We start from the raw sequence: 17,545 nt of genomic DNA, 5'->3' as shown, positions 1-17,545 counted from the left end.
ATTTCTCCATCTCTATCTCCTCACAGTGAAAAACAAATAAAGGAAGAATTTTTAGAAAAACAAAATCATCCACTAGTACCATCACTGGTCATAATTTAGGATTCATAGACACAAAATTCCAAAGCTGATTTTGCTACCAAACTATTCTGCAGGTGTTTCGGCTTGTAGGTAAAATGCTTGAAGCATGTTGTACTTCATAAAGTTGTCTATTAACAATCTGAATAGATTATGGGTAGGAAATTTCAGTGCTCTTAAATTTGGCATTTTCATAGAACACCTGCTACAAGCCACAAGTGCACTTGCCCAGGAATTAAAATGTACTAATCAATAGGAAAACTAGTTCTATTGAGAAGAACAGAGGACAAGGTTTGGTTCACTAAGAAAGATACTAAGATTGGTCCTGGGGATAGAGGGTGGGATCCAGAAAGGATCGAGGCCTGAGATTAGGAGGGAGGAGTGTTCAGAAGGATTAGAGCCCCAGTGTATGATCACTATGGAATGTCAGTAACGGAGTGAGTTTGGGCCTCATTCAGAGCAACAGGAATTACTGGTATGAGTGAATCAGATGATTGGAATCCAAATAGGATTAAGGCTAGAGGAAATCAAAATTCAAGCCATTGGGAAGTCATGGAAGGGTAAAGACTCAGAGGGGCCTTGTCAGATTACTGGCTTTGCAGTGAGCAGGGGTTGGTTTCATGTGGAGGGGTTGGTGAAGTATGACCTGACACGTGCCAATCTGGTGCTGACTGAATGAAACATGGTTGACCCAGGAGTGCTCAATGGTAGTCGTTCTTAGCACGATGTCGTCTAAGCGTTCCCATGATATTCTAAAAGTGTTTTTTGATGGAAACTAACATCATCATGTATGAAACTGATACAGAACTTGCACCAGTCACGTAAAGTTGAAATCAAACATCACAGCAATCCTATTATTGCATTCACTTTGGGGAAAGTCCATTTTCAATTGCATTTTGCTGAAAATATCAGCTGTATACCTTTCTGTAAATGATTGAAAGCTCCCCAAAATTTTGATCGCCTCACATATATTTTCCCATTCTTACCCCAAATGGGTTTAACAATATAGCACATTGTATTTACCATTCCAATATGTGTCATCATATACTGGATGAAACACATGTACCAGTATTTTAAAGTCAATCCTAAATGAGGTTTTTAAATGCTTTGAACTTAAACCAGTAACAATGGTTAAAATCCGAACTGCTTCCAAAACGGTTCCTAATTTAAAACTAGGTTAAGTGGAATCTCAACTGTTAAACCTTTTATTCTGTGGTAAACACATGGCACAATTTTTATTCAGAGCTGAATTACATGAGAACCCAAGGGTGCCGTGCAGGCTGCCTTCAGGAGAGTGAATCCAAAGAAACTTTTCAGTCTGGATGAAGTACTGAAAACCTGTGCTGACCAACTTGCCAATTTATTCATGGTTATCTTCAATGTCTTACTCTGGCCTCGATCATACCGAAGAAGAGGGTGGTAAACTGGCTATGTGACTACTGACCAGTGGCATTCACATACACAGTGATTAAATGTTTTGTGATGCTGACATTGCAGCATATCAGTTCCTGGATGAGCGGCAACATGGTTCATTCCAATTTGACTGCCATAGCAATAGGTCTATGGCAAATGTCATCTCACGGGTCTACACAACCAATATGTGGACAGCAAAGATGCTCTACAGCTTCGCATTCAACACTATCATCGCCGCAAAACTGATCAGCAAACTTCAAGACCTGGGACACAAAACCCCAATGTGTAATTGGATCCTGGATTTCCTCACCTTCAGAGCCCAATCAACGAGCATTAGTAAGAACATCTCTTCCATAATCTCCATCAGCACATGGTTGCATCCTTAGCCTCCTGCTCTACTTACTCTACACTTATCACTGTGCAGCTTGGTATGACAACAGCATCTACAAACTTGCTGATGATCCGTGGTAGTGGGTTGTATAAAAAGGGGCAATGAATCAGCTTACAGGAGGGAGATTGAAAACTTGGCTGAATAGTGCACCAACAACAACCTCGCTCTCAATGTCACCAAAACCAAGGAGCTGATTGTGAACTTTAGGAAGGTAAATCCAGAGGTGGACGAGCCACTGATCACTGGGGAATCAGAGGTGGAGAGCAGTTCATGGGAGTCACTATCTTGGATGATCTTTCCCGAACCCAACCCACTAATGGCATAGTGAAGAAAGCATGTCAGCACCTCTACTTCCTCAGGAGTTTGTGGAGGTTTGGTAGGACATCACAAACCTTGGCAAACCTCTACAGATGTGTGGTGAAAGTGTGTTGACTGGCTGCATCACAGCTTGGTGTAGGGCACAATGAGTGGAAAGCCCTGCAAAAGGTAATGGAGACAGCCAGTACATCACAGGCTAAACTCTTCTCACCATCAAGGAAATCTATATGGAATGCTGCCATTGGAAAGCGACAACAGTCATCAAGGATCCACTTCACCCAGGCATGTTCTGTTCTCACTGCTACCAACTGGAAAGAGATACAGGTATATGTGCCACCAGGTTCAGGAACAGTTGCTACCCCTCCACCATCAGATTCTTAAATAACAAACTAATTTTAGGACTCTGCACATTATTTATTACTGAATATGTTATTTTTCTGTATTGCACTACTTGTTTACATTTCTTACTTTGTTAAATTTCTCTTTGTATACATATCTTGTCTTGAGTACAGTTTTTTGCATGACTGACTGGGCAATCCTACAAACAACATCTTCTGATGAAACAAATAGCAGGTCATATCATATACATATCACAAATATATGCATATAAATGTAAATCAAAAACGTATCCATATTCTCTATTTAAAAATATTTCTTAAAAATAATTCTGGATAGACAATAAATAAAACTCCATTAGACAATCCCTTAGCCTAAACAAAGGGTAGATTCTGTCTAATTTAATGATATGATTTGTGACAACCATATTTAAACCTATATTTGACAAATTAATCTAAAAAAAGGATTAAAAAGAAAAAAAACCTATATCTAATCTATCCACTCCCTCTAATCAAGGTTACCTTGTAAAAAAGGATGTTAAGATATGGATCAAATAGCAACCTTCAGACATTAAACAGAGAATCACCGGAGCATCCAGACTTCTTAAATCTTCCAATTATATAGTAATCTATGAATGGGCCCCACATCTTTTCAAAAAGAAACTTTCTATCTTTAATGTCACATCTAATTTTCTCCAAGCTTAAATAGGACATAACATCACTGTGTATAAGTCAGTGAAGAGTCATCTTCCCATTTCATTAAAATTGCTCATCTAGCTATCAACATGATAAAAGCTAAAACTTTCTCCTGGGATGCTGATGTATATCTTTTAGGTGAACTAGGCAGCCGCCTAGGATGCAGACCTCAGAGGGGTGCTGTCAGAGTGGCCAGACGTCAGTTTTATACCCAACAGTCCGGCTTTTGACTTTGAGGCCAGATTACTTTCTTCCTCTCCATGCCCTTTAACCCCAGGGAGTGGGGGAAAAAGAGACAGGTGGTGGGGGGGGGAGGGGGAAGCAGAGACCAGGGAGTGGGGATTAAACAGAGACTGGAGGGGGAAAACCATAGACCAACTGCCTCTCGGACTGGGACGCATGAGTGCTCTGCTCCTTGGCCCAAGCAGTTGCTTTGTGTTTGAATTCCAATATGCAGGCTTTTTAGCACACTGGTTTGAAAACTTGGAATGTTTTTAAAACCTTGGCACTCTTTACTTATGCCGAGCAACACATTTGCAGAGTGCCCTGAGTAACAAGAGGTGATCAGGGTGCTCGAGGCCCTGTCCAGTGAGTGAGGGGCTCGGGAAGGAGAACGGGAGAGCAGCTTCCCAAGGGAGGGAGTGGGGGGAGATGCAAATACCCTCGCTTGCCCCTGGCCACGTTTGCTTGTTGCTGGTCGCGCGTCCCTCCTTCTCTCTACCCCCTTACCCTGGTCTCTGCTTCCCCTCTCTTCCCCAGTCTCTGCTCCCCCCCTCAGTCTCTGCTTCCCCTCCCACCAAGTTTCTGCTTTCCCCCCCCTCAGTCTCTGTTTCCCCCCTCCTCAGTCTCTGTTCCCCCCCCCACTCCCCAGTCTCTGCTCGCCCCCCAGTCTCTGCTTTCCTCCCCAACAGTCTCTCTTCCTCCCACTCCCTGGTCTCTGCTACCCCCTCCCTGGTCTCTGCTACCCCCCTCCCTGGTCTAAGTCTCTGCTTTACCCCTCCCTCCTCAGTCTCTGTTTCCCCCCCCTCCTACACTCCCCAGTCTCTGCTCGCCCCCCAGTCTCTGCTTTCCTCCCCAACAGTCTCTCTTCCTCCCACTCCCTGGTCTCTGCTACCCACCCCCCCCCCGGTCTCTGCTACCCCCCTCCCTGGTCTAAGTCTCTGCTTTACCCCTCCCTCCTCAGTCTCTGCTCGCCCCCCAATCTCTGCTTTCCTCCCCAACAGTCTCTCTTCCTCCCACTCCTTGGTCTCTGCTACCCCCCTCCCTGGTCTAAGTCTCTGCTTTACCCCTCCCTCCCCAGTCTCTGCTCCCCGCCTCCCCAGTTCTCTGTTCCTCTTCCCCAGTCTCTGCTTCCTCCCTTTCCTGGACTCTGTTCCCCCCCTCATCTCTACTTCATCCCCCACTGCCCAGTCTCTTCTCCCCACCCCCCCAGTCTCTGCTCCCCTCCTCCCCAGTCTCTTCTCCCCCCTCCTCAGTTTCTGCTCCCCCCACCCCCGGTCTCTGTTCTCCCACCTCCCAGTCTCTGCTTCCACCCCTCCCCAGTCTCTGCTCCCCCCTCCCCTGGAATCGTTCTCCTGCCTGGTTTCTGCTCCCCCCCTCCCTGGTTTCCATTTCTTCCCCCACCTCCCCAGTACCCACTCTCCTCCTCCCTCCCCGGTCTCTCTTTCCCCTCCCTGGGCCCCATTCTCCACCTCCCTCCATCCCTGGTCTCTGTTCTCCTTCCCCAGTCACCTTCACTCCCTTCCCGGTCCTCGTTCTCTCCCCTCCCTTCCTGGTCTCTGTTCTCCCTCCCCAGTCCCCATTTCCCCCTCCTCAATCACCATTCTCCCCCCCCTCCCTGGTCCCCATTTTCCCCTTCCCCACTTCTCCCCCCTCACTTCTTCCTCTACCCCAGTCTCTGCTCCTGCACTTCACAACATTCCCAGACCCCACAGTCCTTCCACAGTCCCTGGTCCCCCCTCCCTGGTGCCCGCCTCCCTGGTTCCCACTCCCCATCTCCCTGCTTCCCCCCTCCCCCCCACCTCAGAGTTCCAGTCAATGCTAAACCCTGGATGGATAGTTCCAATTCCCGCGGCAGCATCTGAACATTCGCAGGTAATACAAATTTTTGGGGAGTGGGGTGCAAGTAGTTGGCCTTGCCTAGGGCGAAAAATTGTCTGGCACCAGCCCTGATGACCAATAATTCTCCCTGGCTTGCAAGGAAAAAAAAACAGAGGGTTGTATGTGATGCCATGTGTGTACTCTGACAATAAATCTGAACTTTTTGAACTTTTGATGTTAAACAATATGCTTTTCGTACTGTACAACCATTGAAGAAATTACAATGAATTTATTTCCTGTTTCATGTCCAATTTAATTGTATCCATTCTGATCAGATTGTCAGTCCAGGGGTATCAATTTTGTAGAAATGACAATTTTGGAAAGGAAATGAGGAAAGAAGCTCGAAGAAAAGTATGATTAATTTTGGAATTAAATCATGTTTAATTGTGCTACTACAATAATAAAACCGCACCTAATATTTTAGGCACTTAATTCTGCAGCAGGTGAACAGGAATAATTGCAGATGCTGGAAAACTGGAACAATATACATGATGTTGGAGAAACTCAGCGGGACAGGCAGCATTCAGGGACAGTCAACATTTCAGTCTGAAAGCATTTCATCCAGACTGCCAGAAAAGAAGCAGAAACACGATTAAAAAGGTGGTGGAAGGGGGATGAGTCTGAACTGGCAGGTGATAGGTGAATGCGGGTGGGAGGGGAAGAAATGAGAATAATGGAAGAAGCCAAGAGTGCCAAGGAGCACAAATGGGTGTAGTTACCACTATTCAGGAGAAATTGCTGATGGTGAATAAATTATCTGGATGGGATGGGCTACACTCTAAGGTTCTTAAAGAAGGCATTTTGGAGGCTTTGGTAGTGATTGTTGAAGAATCACTGGATTCCAGAGTGTTCCAGGTGGACTGGAAAGTTACAAATGTCTACTCTACTCTTTAAGATGGGAGGAAGACAAAAGACAGGAAATTGTGGTCCAGTGAGTTGGACTTCGGTGGTTGGCAAGATGCTATAATTAGAGTAACACAGGGACAACAAAGATTTTGCTTCCTGAACACTTCTGGGTATATTTTATGGATTTTAGACTGCTGATCACAACAATCACCTTAAAATTTCCTTTCATGTACTTGTTTTCAGATGTAACCAATTTTTGTGATTTTCCCATCATATTTTAAGTCTTTAGGCATAGAAAACTATGAAGTGCAACGTGTCCTTGAAAATTAATTTTCTGCATTCACTCTTGGATTTCTTCCCTGCTGATCTTGGTGCATTCAGTGATGAACATGGTGGAAGGTTTCACCAGGACATTGTGACCATGGCAAAATGGTATCAGGGAAACTGGAGTCCATCAATGAGTATAGTTGGATACTGACATCAAGATGCTGAAAATCAGCTGCAAAGTATTTTTAGGACAGTTCAACTAACATAATGTGTCAGATCATTGCACGATTAAACATACTAAATTTAATAAAACTTAGTGTAATGTTTATCCAACTTCCTACACGATACAAGCAAATATGAAATTATCTTTGTGTTCAGTTTGAAGTTGTCTATCAGAATCTCCAATTTCTTTTCAGGAAGCAAACCTTTTGAAAATAATTTGCTGTCCAGTGTAATTGGAGGCACACAGTAAAATAGGCAGACGTCAGTGTGTTTTCCTTAAGGGGAAATCTTGCTTGATAAACCTATTGGAATTCTTTAAGGATATAACAGGAAGGACAGACAAATGAGAATAGTGGATGTTCTTAGATTTTCAGACGGCCTTTACCAAGGTACCACACTTTAGGCTGCTAAGCGAGATAAAGGTCCATGGTATTATAGAAAAGAGATCATGATGGATAGTAGTTAAACAGGAAAGTCTGCAGATCTTGTGATTGTAATTTAACACACAAACATGCTGGAAAAACTCAGCAGGTCATGCAGCATTCTTCATGTAACAAACCAATGTTTCAGGTCTGAGCTCTTCATCAAGGTATGATCAAAAAGCTTTTTCCCCTGCCACACCCCACACCATTTTATTCAGGCACCTCTGATTTTTTGCTCATACCTTGATGAAGGACTTAAGCTCTAAATATTGGTTATGTATCTTTTCCATAACAAGAATGCTATGTAACCCACTGAGTTTCTCCAGCACTTTAATGTATTAGAAAGCATAGATAGAAGCATGGATAGAAAGCATGGATAGAAGCATGGATAGAAGCATGGACAGAAAGCATGGATAGAAGATTGGCTGACTAGCAGGAGGCAGAGAGTGGGGATTAAAGGAACCCCTTCTGGTTGGCTGCCAATGGTGTTCCACATGGCTTAGTGTTGGGACCACTTCTTTTCACATTATACAGAATTTAAATGATTTGGATGACAGAATTGATGGTTTTGTTGCTCAGTTTGCAGTTGATACAAAGAGGAGGGGAAAGTAGCATTGAGGAAACAATGAGTCTGCGTCAGGAGATTGGGCAAGGAAACACATTGTGCACATTGGTGAAAAGAATAAAAGTGTATACTATTTTCTAAATGGGCAATGACCTGAGAAATCAGGGGTGCTGAGGTACTTGGAAGTCCTCAGGCAATATTCCCAAAAGATTAATGTGCAGGTAGAATCTGTGGTATGGAAGGCAAATGCAATGTTATCATTCATTTCAAGAGAGATAGAATATAAAAGCAGAGATGTAATGCTGAGGGTTTATAAGGCATTGGTCAGGATTGTAAGCAGTTTTGGACTCCTTATCTAAGGAAGGATGAGTTGGCACTAGATGAGGTTCACTAGGATTATACCAGGAATTAAGGGTTATTTTATAAGAAGTGTTTGATGGCTCAAGGTCTATACTCACTGAAGTTTAGAAGGATGAGGGGAGATTTCATTGAAATCTATCAAATATTTAAAGGACTGGATAGAGTGGATGTGGAGAGAATGTTACCTATAGTTGGGGGCGTCTGGGACCAGAGGGCACATCCTTAGGATAAAAAAAATGCCCTTTAAAACAGAGAAAAGGAGGTATTTCTTTTCCCAGAGAGTGGTGACTCTATGGAATTCATTGCCATGAATGGCAGTGGAGACCAAGTCATTGGATATATTGAGGTAGATAAATTCTTGATTAGGAAAGGAATCCTAATTAGGAGAAGGCAAAATGGTGTTGAAAAGGATAGTAAATCAGCCATGATGGAATGGAGGGGCAGACTTAATGGGCCGAATAGCTGAATTTTGTCCTTATGGTCTTATAGTCATGGAGATAGGAAGAAGAGGCAGAGGGCTAAGGAGAGCACAGTAGATGATGGAAAGAAGGTGGGTGGTGGGGAGCTATAGGAAGGATGGTGTGGGCATTGGTCTGGTCAAAACATCGGGTAATCAAAATCAGATATTGTCCTGAAAATGCCATGAAATTCATTGAAATCTGATGGCAGAAGGGAAGAAGCTGTTTTTGTAATGTTGGGTGTGTGTCTTCAGGCTCCTGTGCCTCCTTCCTGATGGTAGCAGTGTGAAGAGGGCATGGCCTTGGTGGTGAGAGTCCATGAGACTGCTTTCTTGAGACACTGCCTCTTGTAGATGTTCTTGTTGGAGTGAAACTGATGGCGCTAGTTGAGTTTTTTTTTCCTGTCCTATGCATTGGCACCTCCATTCCAGACAGTGATGCAGCCAGAATGCTCTCCATGGTACACCTGTAAAAGTTGCTTGAGTCTTTGATAACATACTCCTCATGAAGTATAGCCACTGGTGAGCCTTCTTCATGATTCCATTGGCATGGAGGCCCTAGGATGGGACTTCAGAGATGTTGACACACAGGAATTTAAAGTTCTTAATCCTTTCTACTGCTGACCCCTGAATCAGACCAGTTCATGTTCTGATTTCCCCTTCTTCAAATTCACTATAATCTCTTTGGTTTTGCTAACATTGAGTGCAATGCTGTTGTTGTGACACCACTCAACCAGCTGATCTATCTCACACCTGCGCACTTCCTCATTCCCATCTGTGATTCTGCCGACAACCGTGGTGATATCAGCAACTTTGTAGACAGGAATTGAATCATGCCTAACCACACAGTCATGGATGTAGAGTAAGTAGAGCAATAGACTAAGCATGCATCCCTGAGGTGCACCTGTGTTGTTTGTCAGTGTTTCAGATTCATACTGACTGTAGTCTTCTGGTGAGGATGTCAAGCATCCAGTTGCAGAGGGAACTGCAGAGGCCCAGGTTTTGAAGCTTGTTACTGAGGATATTATAGTGTTAAATGCTGAGCTGTAGTTGATGAAAAGTAGCCTGAAGTACGTGTTGCTGTTGTCCAGGTGATCCAGTGAGATATCATCTGCTGTGGAGTGATTGTGGCAGTAGACGAATTGCAGTGGGTCCTGATATTTACTTAGGTATGAATTAATTCTGGCCATGACCAACATCTCAAAGTATTTCATCACAGTCGATGTGAGTGCTTCTGGGTGACAGTCATTGAGGCCACTCCCTCTGCTCTTCTTGGGCACTGGTATAATTAATGCCCTTTTGAAGCAGGTGGGAACTGAAGACTGCAGCAGTGAGATAGTGAAAATGTCTGTAAATACTCTAGTTAGTTGTGTGGCACAGATTTTCAGTACCAAGGTACATTATCAGGGCCTGACACCTTGCGATGGTTCACTCTCTTGAAGGAGGTTCTGATGTTGGCCTCAGGGACAGATATTACAGGATCATCAACTTCTGCGGGGATTCTCAATGGTACTGTTGCATTCTCCTTTTCAAAACGAGCATAAGAGGTGTTCATCAGGTATAATGAAGCATCACAGCCATTTATGGTGTTCAGCCTTGCCTTGTATGATGTAATAGCTTGCAATCCATGCGAGTATATGTCTGTCTCTCTCTTCCCTCAGACTTGTCTCTTTTCTGCTGAGATAGCCTTCTGAAAGTTGTACCTGCACTTCCTGTAGACATCCGGATCACTGGTCTTAAACGCCATCAACCTTGCCTCACCAGGTTTTGAACCTTTTGATTCATCCACAGTTTCTGGTTGGGATACTCCCAGTATGTGTTTGTGGGTACACACTCATCCACACAGGCCTTGATGAAGTTGATGACACCTGTGCCATATTCATTCAAGTTTGAAGATGATTCTTTGAATATGGTCCAGTTGGATTCAAAGCAGTCGCTTCTCCACCTCCCTCGACCATGCTTCACCACTGGAGCTGTGGTCCTCAGTCTGTCCTTTTATAGTGGGAGAAGAGGTACAGCCAGGTGTTCAGACTGTTCAAAGTGCAGTTGTGGGATGGCTTGGTAGGACTTCTTGATGGTGGTGTAGCAGTGGACAACTGTGTAAAGGAGAAAGGAAAGAGAAGGAGGAAAGGGGCCTGATAGATTAGGGAAAACAAGGAGGTGCTGAGAAAGTAAATGAATATGGTTGGCTGTGTTGAGCAAGAAATGTGAAAGATATGAGCCAAGTGCAGCGATATCTCAGTACCAACTCTTTTACTCAAAACCGAAAACCCGTTATTCAAAAACACGCACCCTTTCCCTTTAACCCCTGCGTCCAGCTGGGCAGAATTGATATGGGCTTCCCATGCATTTAAAACCCCACTAGATACCGTCAGTTGTTTTCCTGTCCATGGCTACTGGGGCCGGTTCACTTGCTGCGCAGGTAAGCCATGCTATGTAGGTGCCACACTACAGGAGTGTGGTTATTGGAAATTGGAGAAGTTAATGTTAATGTCATCCAGTTATAGACTGCCAAGCTGTTGTTCTAATTTGCATGTGGTCTCAACTTGGCAGTAAAGTATGCCATGGTCAGACTTGTCTGTATGGGAATGGGAAATGGAGTTAAAATAGTTAACCACTGGACAATCTCACATCTAATACCTAAACTTAACCAAAAGAGTTTGAAAAGAAAACAAAAACTGCAGCTACTAGAAATCTGAAAGAAAAACAGTAAATTCTGGAATGCCTGTGGGACAACCATTAACTGCAGAAAGAGAGAAAGATGAACTTTTTTTCCAGTATTTTCATTATTTAACTGAAAGTATTTTTGGAAGAGAAATTGAATGGATTTCAAAAATGGAAAGCCTCAGTGATTTCTGGCTTGAGAGATGCTGAGGTGAGCAAGGATCTGGATAATTATTCAGTCGCACAGGGCCTTGGTGAGGCTACACCATTTGCATTGTGCAGATCTTTGATCTCCTCCTCTGAGGAAGGGCATTCTTGATATTAAGGGAGTGCAGCAAAGGTTCACCAGGCTGATTCCTGGGAAGGCAAGACTGACATATAGGGAAAAACCCAATAGACTATTGTTATTCTTGTTGGAATTTAGAAGAATGATAGGGGATCTCATAGAGACACATAAAATTCTAACAAGACTAGATGGGTTAGATGCATGGAGAATGCTTCCATTGTTGGGGTGGTCCAGAACAAAGGGCCTCAGTCCAAGGATAAGGCATGAGCCATTTTAAGACTGAGATGAGGAGAAACCTCTTCACTGAGCTTGTGGAAATCCCTGCCATGGTAAGTTGCTCACATCCATTCATGAGATATATTCAAAAGCAAATTGAATGTGACCCTTGTGGCTAAATGAATTAAGAGGCATGCAGAATAGGTGACTGAAGTTTGTGATCACTTATGATTGCATTGAGAGATGGTGCAGCCTCAAAGACTTGAATGGCCTACTCCTCCACTTATTTTCTATGATTGTATGATCCTTCTAAACCTTTCCCATCCTTAATCTGTGCCTCCTCGTTCTGTATAGATAAGGTACTCCTGAGATCCTTTTCAACTTTACTTTAAACTGATGCCCTCTCATTTTGGAAAAAGGATTCTGCCTATTGCCCTTATCTATGCCCCTCTGTAGGGTCCTCCCATGCTCCATTTTTCAGCCTATCCAGTCTCCCTTTATAACTCAAGCCTACCAGTCTGGGAAACAATCGTGTGAAAATATTCTGCCCCTTTTACAGCTTAATGGTTGCTTTCATGCAACCAGATGACCAGAACTGCAGAGAATATTCCATGTGGTCTCACTCATGTCTTGTATGGTGGTAACCTGCCCTCTCTGGTTCAGGTCACCACTTTCACGGACCAATGCTGTCCCTCGGTTCGTCTGTTCTACAAGAAAGATACTGAACACCAGTAACATCAGCTGTATATATACACTTTGAAAAGAATGTTGATCAAGAACAACTAAAGACCACAATCAGTGAAGATTGGTAAGAATACCTTCTCCACAATCTCCATCAATACCAGAACACCATAGGGCTGTGTTCTTAGCCCTCTGCTCTACTTACTTTACACCTACAACTTGTCTAGCTCAGTATGGCAATAACTCCATCTACAAATTTGCCATTGATCCATAACAGTGGGTTATACAAAGGATAGGGATGAGTCAGGATGGAAATTGAAAACTTGGCTGAATGGTGTACCAATAACAAGCTTGCACTCAAAAATGTTGACTTCAGGAAAGGAAAGCTGGAGGTGTACAATCCAGTGGTCATTGAGGGATCAGCAATGGAGAGGGTGATAGGTTCTTGTAAGTCACCATCAAGGAGATTCTTTCCTGGACCCAAGACACCAAAAGCATCATGAAGAAAGCACATCAGCACCTCTACTTCCTCAGGAGTTTGTGGAGGTTTGCTATGACATCAGAAACCCGACAAATTTCTACTTATGTGTGGTGGAAAGTGTGCTGACTGGCTGTATCATGTCCTGGTATGGGAACTCCAATGCCCTTGAGCATTAAGCCCTCCAGTAGGTAGTGGACACAGCCCAGGACATTACAGGCAAAATCTTCCTATTATTGAGTGCATCTGCAGGGAAGCAGCAATCATCAAATACTCACACCACCCAGCACACACTCTATTCTCGTTGCTGCCATCAGAAAAGAGGGATGGGTACATAAGACTCACACCACCAGGTTCAAGAACAACAGCCCCTCTACCTTCAGAATCCTCAAATGACAAAGTCAATCAGAGACTCATTTAAGGACTCTTACTTGTGCACTTTATTGATTTTCTTTCCTCTCCCTGTATTGCACAGTCAGTTTGTTTACATTTGCTATCTGTTTACAGTTCTTTTGATTGTTTACATGTTTATGCTATGTACAGTTTATTTTTTCCACTACCAATTCATGGTAATTCTGCCGCACCCGCAGGAAAAAGGAATCCCAAGGTTTTATGTGATGTCATGTATGTACTCTGACAATAAATCTGAAATCTGAAAATCTAAAGTCATCCTAAATCAGATTATTTTTTAAAAATGATATAGGACAATAAAAGCCCCTTCTAGCCCATGAAACCCATGCCACCCAATTGAACTCTTGTGGTGGTACACCACCAGCCTACTGCAGGGGACAACCTCTGTACCTGCAAGAGAGTAAGGGGACAGGACAACACCTGGCCGGCTGTCAATCAATTGGCCAGAATGGATCAAGCCCCACCCGGTCAGGTCTCAATCACCCTCCAGGATATAAGCTTGTGCCAGCCTCCTGAGGCCTCACACAGAGTTGCTGCAGCCACAGCCAGCCTGGCTCTGTGGAAGTCTTTGTGGATTAAAACCTGTTGTACAGTCTTTACCTTGTGTGTGTCTGATTCTGTCTAACAGTGCACACAACTCTGTCTTTCAACAATCTGAAATGATGCTATTTCCTTCCATGAATGCTGAGCCATCAAGATTTCCAGACAATCAGAGAGAAAATTATAAGCCATAAAGATGTAATGTGAAGGCCCATCTCTTGTTCTCAGTGCCTTGGCCTAAGAAGGAAAGCATGTCAAATACCTTCTTCACAGCCCGATCCAACTATGTGACCATTTTCAGATGACAATGAACTTGTATCATAACTTCTCTCAGAACATCAATGTTCCTGTGTTCCCTCCTATTTACAGTATATTTCATGCCAACATTTTCACCCCAAATTGAATTTCCTTATGCTAGCTTCCATCAAATTCTATCTGCCACTGCTCTGCCTAACTTTCCAGCCGTTCTATGTACCTCTGTATCCTTAGACAACCTTCTTCACATTTTACTACCTTATCTGTGGCATAGGTGAAGAATATACAACCTCCTCAACTACAAGGGAAACAAACCACCACTTCTCATCACAGTGAATTGAGATTCACTGGTGGTGAGTTGTGCTGATGGTTGGCTCTGCCTCCCAGCTCCACCCCCATCTACCTATATATAATCTTGATTTCCCGCCTAAACCCTGAGTCCTTCTGAAGACCACTGTAAGACCCTACCCTTAGTTATAAGCTAATAAAATTGTAGCACGAATGAAAGCTCTCATGACTGGAAGGAGAACAGTAAAGGGCCTGTTACTGTGCTGAATGTCTATTTTTTTAGATATGTTTAAATTTATTTTATTTTTTAAAATTTAGAAGTGTCAGGAATGGTCCAAATGAATTTCACAGCAGGATAGAGGTATGCATCAAAGTTAATAAAATTGAAAAGTTCTGCACAGATGCAGGAAGTATCCTTCCCAGAACAATGATATTCCAGAATATCAGCTAACCTTCCACCAACTCTTCCACCAACATCATCCTGAAACCTTTAACTATCCTACTCACTCACATGATCAAGTTCCACATCATTTGCAAAACTTAATAATCATACATCCTACATTTATAACTAAATTATTAATGCATGCTTAAGGGTCCCAGTTCAGATCTCATACTGGTCACAGACTTCCAAGCATATAAACAACATTCCACCATCACCCTCTCAGTATAATGAAACTTCCAGAGTCATCCTGCTTTTGATAGAGTTGGAGTTGGGCAAAAGAGCAAAGAAATTCAAATCATCGTGTCCATTTTGCAGCAGTTAGCATTGTGCTTCTACAGCACCAGCCATCTGCGTTCAAGTCCAGCGCTGTCTATGAGGAGCTTGTACGAACTCCCTGTAACCTACATGGATTTTTTCTGCATGCTTCAGTTTTCTCCCACTTGTCAAAATGCATGAGGTCAGTATGTTAATTGGTTGTAATTAGACAGCATGGATTTCATGAGCTGGAAGTCCTTCTACTGTGCTGTGCTGTATCATTAGGCACTTTCAGGTGGCCAGAATACCCCGATGTAAAGCCGCATATTCTATTCCATGCAGCTCTCAGGGTACCCACCTGAAAGAGCAGGAGGCGCCTCCTCCGGGAGATATAATCACTGGAGCACTGAATGCAGCCGCCTGAAAGCAGCTGCTAAGAGGATAACAATCAGCTGGTGAGCACCAGACAGCCCCCCTCCCTGCTGCCCCTGCCTCCCAGCGCGGGACATCAGGGCAGGGGCGACCGGTGTGGACACCCCAGCCCTGACGTCCTGCGCCGGCCGCCCCAGCCCTGATGTCCCGCTCCGGCCATCCCTGCCCTGACGTCCTGAAGGGACAGGAGCTGGTGTGTGCTCCGAGCACCTCTCCTGCAGCTGTCCCTTTCAGGGCTGCCACCTGAACAACCATTCCACAGGTCTGCATCTGCTTCTACAGGCGCATTCTTGGCAGAGAATGCACCTGAAAACTGCTATTAAAAACAAATGAAAATAGGAATTATAGAGATGGAAATCTCAAGAGGGGCACTTTTCTGCCCATTGCTCAAGCTCACATGATAAAAATTTTCAGTATGTTAAGTACTCAACCCTCAGAGGAAAGAATTACTCCATCTACCTGGAATCTATTTTAGCTATAGCTCCATCTTTTTTTCTCCCTCAGAACTATTGTGGTAAAACTTAATGATGGTGCAATTCGATTTTAAAAAAAGTTCACCATCCTTGGTATGTGTAGATTAGTCAGTTTCTAAACTTCCGTTTCGTGCTATCATGAAAAGCACAGAGATTTTATCTACCCAATGTATCATATGTACACTCTGCACTGAGAAACTTTGTATAGTTGAGCCTGTTGGAAACAGGTTGGCAATGGGTATATCTTGAAACTCATACATTTACAAAGGCATTGCCAACTAAATTCACACTTAACCAGAAAGAAATGAACTAAAATACGTATTGGCGGCTACATATAAGCTCTTGGGAGAATATTTGCCTAATTATAGCATTACATAGGGAATTTATAGTTTCATTTCATTTCTTGAAAATCTATAGTATATTATATAATAAAGTTCAGATTTATTTACCTGTCGTGTTCTGTTGGTAAGTCACTTCAATTGTAATCAGTATAAGAAAGTAATGCATCCACACCTTTGCTGTCTCCATGTTGTTATTTTCTTTGTTTAGCTTTTGCTTAGGATGACTTTTCAGTCTCAACTAACTTTCTTAATGATTCAACAGCAGTCACCTTTCAAACTAAAACTTCCGCAAAAAAAGTCCTCCCTACTTTGGAATTTTGCCAACATATTATTTTTCTGAATGTTTTTCCGGGTTTAGTTCACCTCATATTTCAAAGCTAGGAGATCATGCAACCTCTGATCTCTCACCACATTAATTTGTAGTTATTACCTTCTTATGCATAATTTTGAAGCCAGCCAGATGGTATACATGTGGTGACAAAAATACCCAGTATTCATTTTAATTTTTCAACTTAATACCATTGCTTGAGATGTTATACATGTATGAGAATAGTAATGAACTGGTTGAATATCAATTTTAAATATCTTGACTAGAGAGCAGTTGTATTTTTTTATATATGTAATAAAAAAAAATTTGCCTATTGAAAGCAAGGCATCCCAAAGTACTTTACAATTAGACCATTTCTGAAATGAAATGACTGTTGTATGACAACTAATTTATACATTAGCTCACATAAACTGGAATATGTTAATGACCAGATGATCTATTTACTTCAAAGTATTGCCAAAGAATCTTCGGTCTGTCTGAGACAACCAGTCAATGCCCCCAAGCGAAAAACCCTACAAAAGGTAGTGAATACAGCCCAGGATATCACAGGTAAAGCCCTTCCCACGTTCGAGAACATCGACAGGGAACTCAGCTTCAGAGCGCAGCAGCATCATCAAAGATCCACACCACCCAGCACATGCTCTGTTTTTGTTGCTAACATCAGCAAAATGGTATAGATGCCACAAGTCTCGCACCATCAGGTTCAGGAACAGCTGCTAACCCTCCATCATCAGACTCCTCAATAACAAACTCAATCAGAGACTTTTTATTAGACATACAGCATGGTAACAGACCCTCTTGGCCCACAAGTCCGTGCCACCCAATTTATACCCAATTAAACTACACCCCTGGTGCATTTCAAATAGTGGGAGGAAACTGTGGAGCCCTTGGACAAAATCCACGCAGACATGGGGAGAATGTACAAACACTTTGCAGGCAACGCAGGATTCAAACAGTGGTCCTGAACGCTGGTGCTGTAAAGCCGTTG

The 17,545-nt window shown here is 43.2% G+C and overlaps 1 long non-coding RNA gene across 1 annotated transcript in view; it reads right to left on the bottom strand.

The window, feature by feature from the left end:
* The window catches only part of LOC138743055 (uncharacterized), a 40,637-nt gene extending 24,182 nt beyond the window's left edge, over window positions 1-16,455 (bottom strand). The window contains exon 1 of the long non-coding RNA XR_011344624.1: window positions 16,338-16,455. This is a non-coding gene — a long non-coding RNA (uncharacterized lncRNA). The remainder of the gene's footprint in view (window positions 1-16,337) is intronic.
* Between the last annotated feature and the right edge of the window lie 1,090 nt (window positions 16,456-17,545).

This window comes from Narcine bancroftii, chromosome 9 (genome assembly GCF_036971445.1).
Source record: "Narcine bancroftii isolate sNarBan1 chromosome 9, sNarBan1.hap1, whole genome shotgun sequence".
Classification (NCBI taxonomy): domain Eukaryota; kingdom Metazoa; phylum Chordata; class Chondrichthyes; order Torpediniformes; family Narcinidae; genus Narcine; species Narcine bancroftii.
The sequence above is the reverse complement of the archived record's forward strand: the minus strand, read 5'-3'. Positions and strand labels throughout refer to the sequence as shown.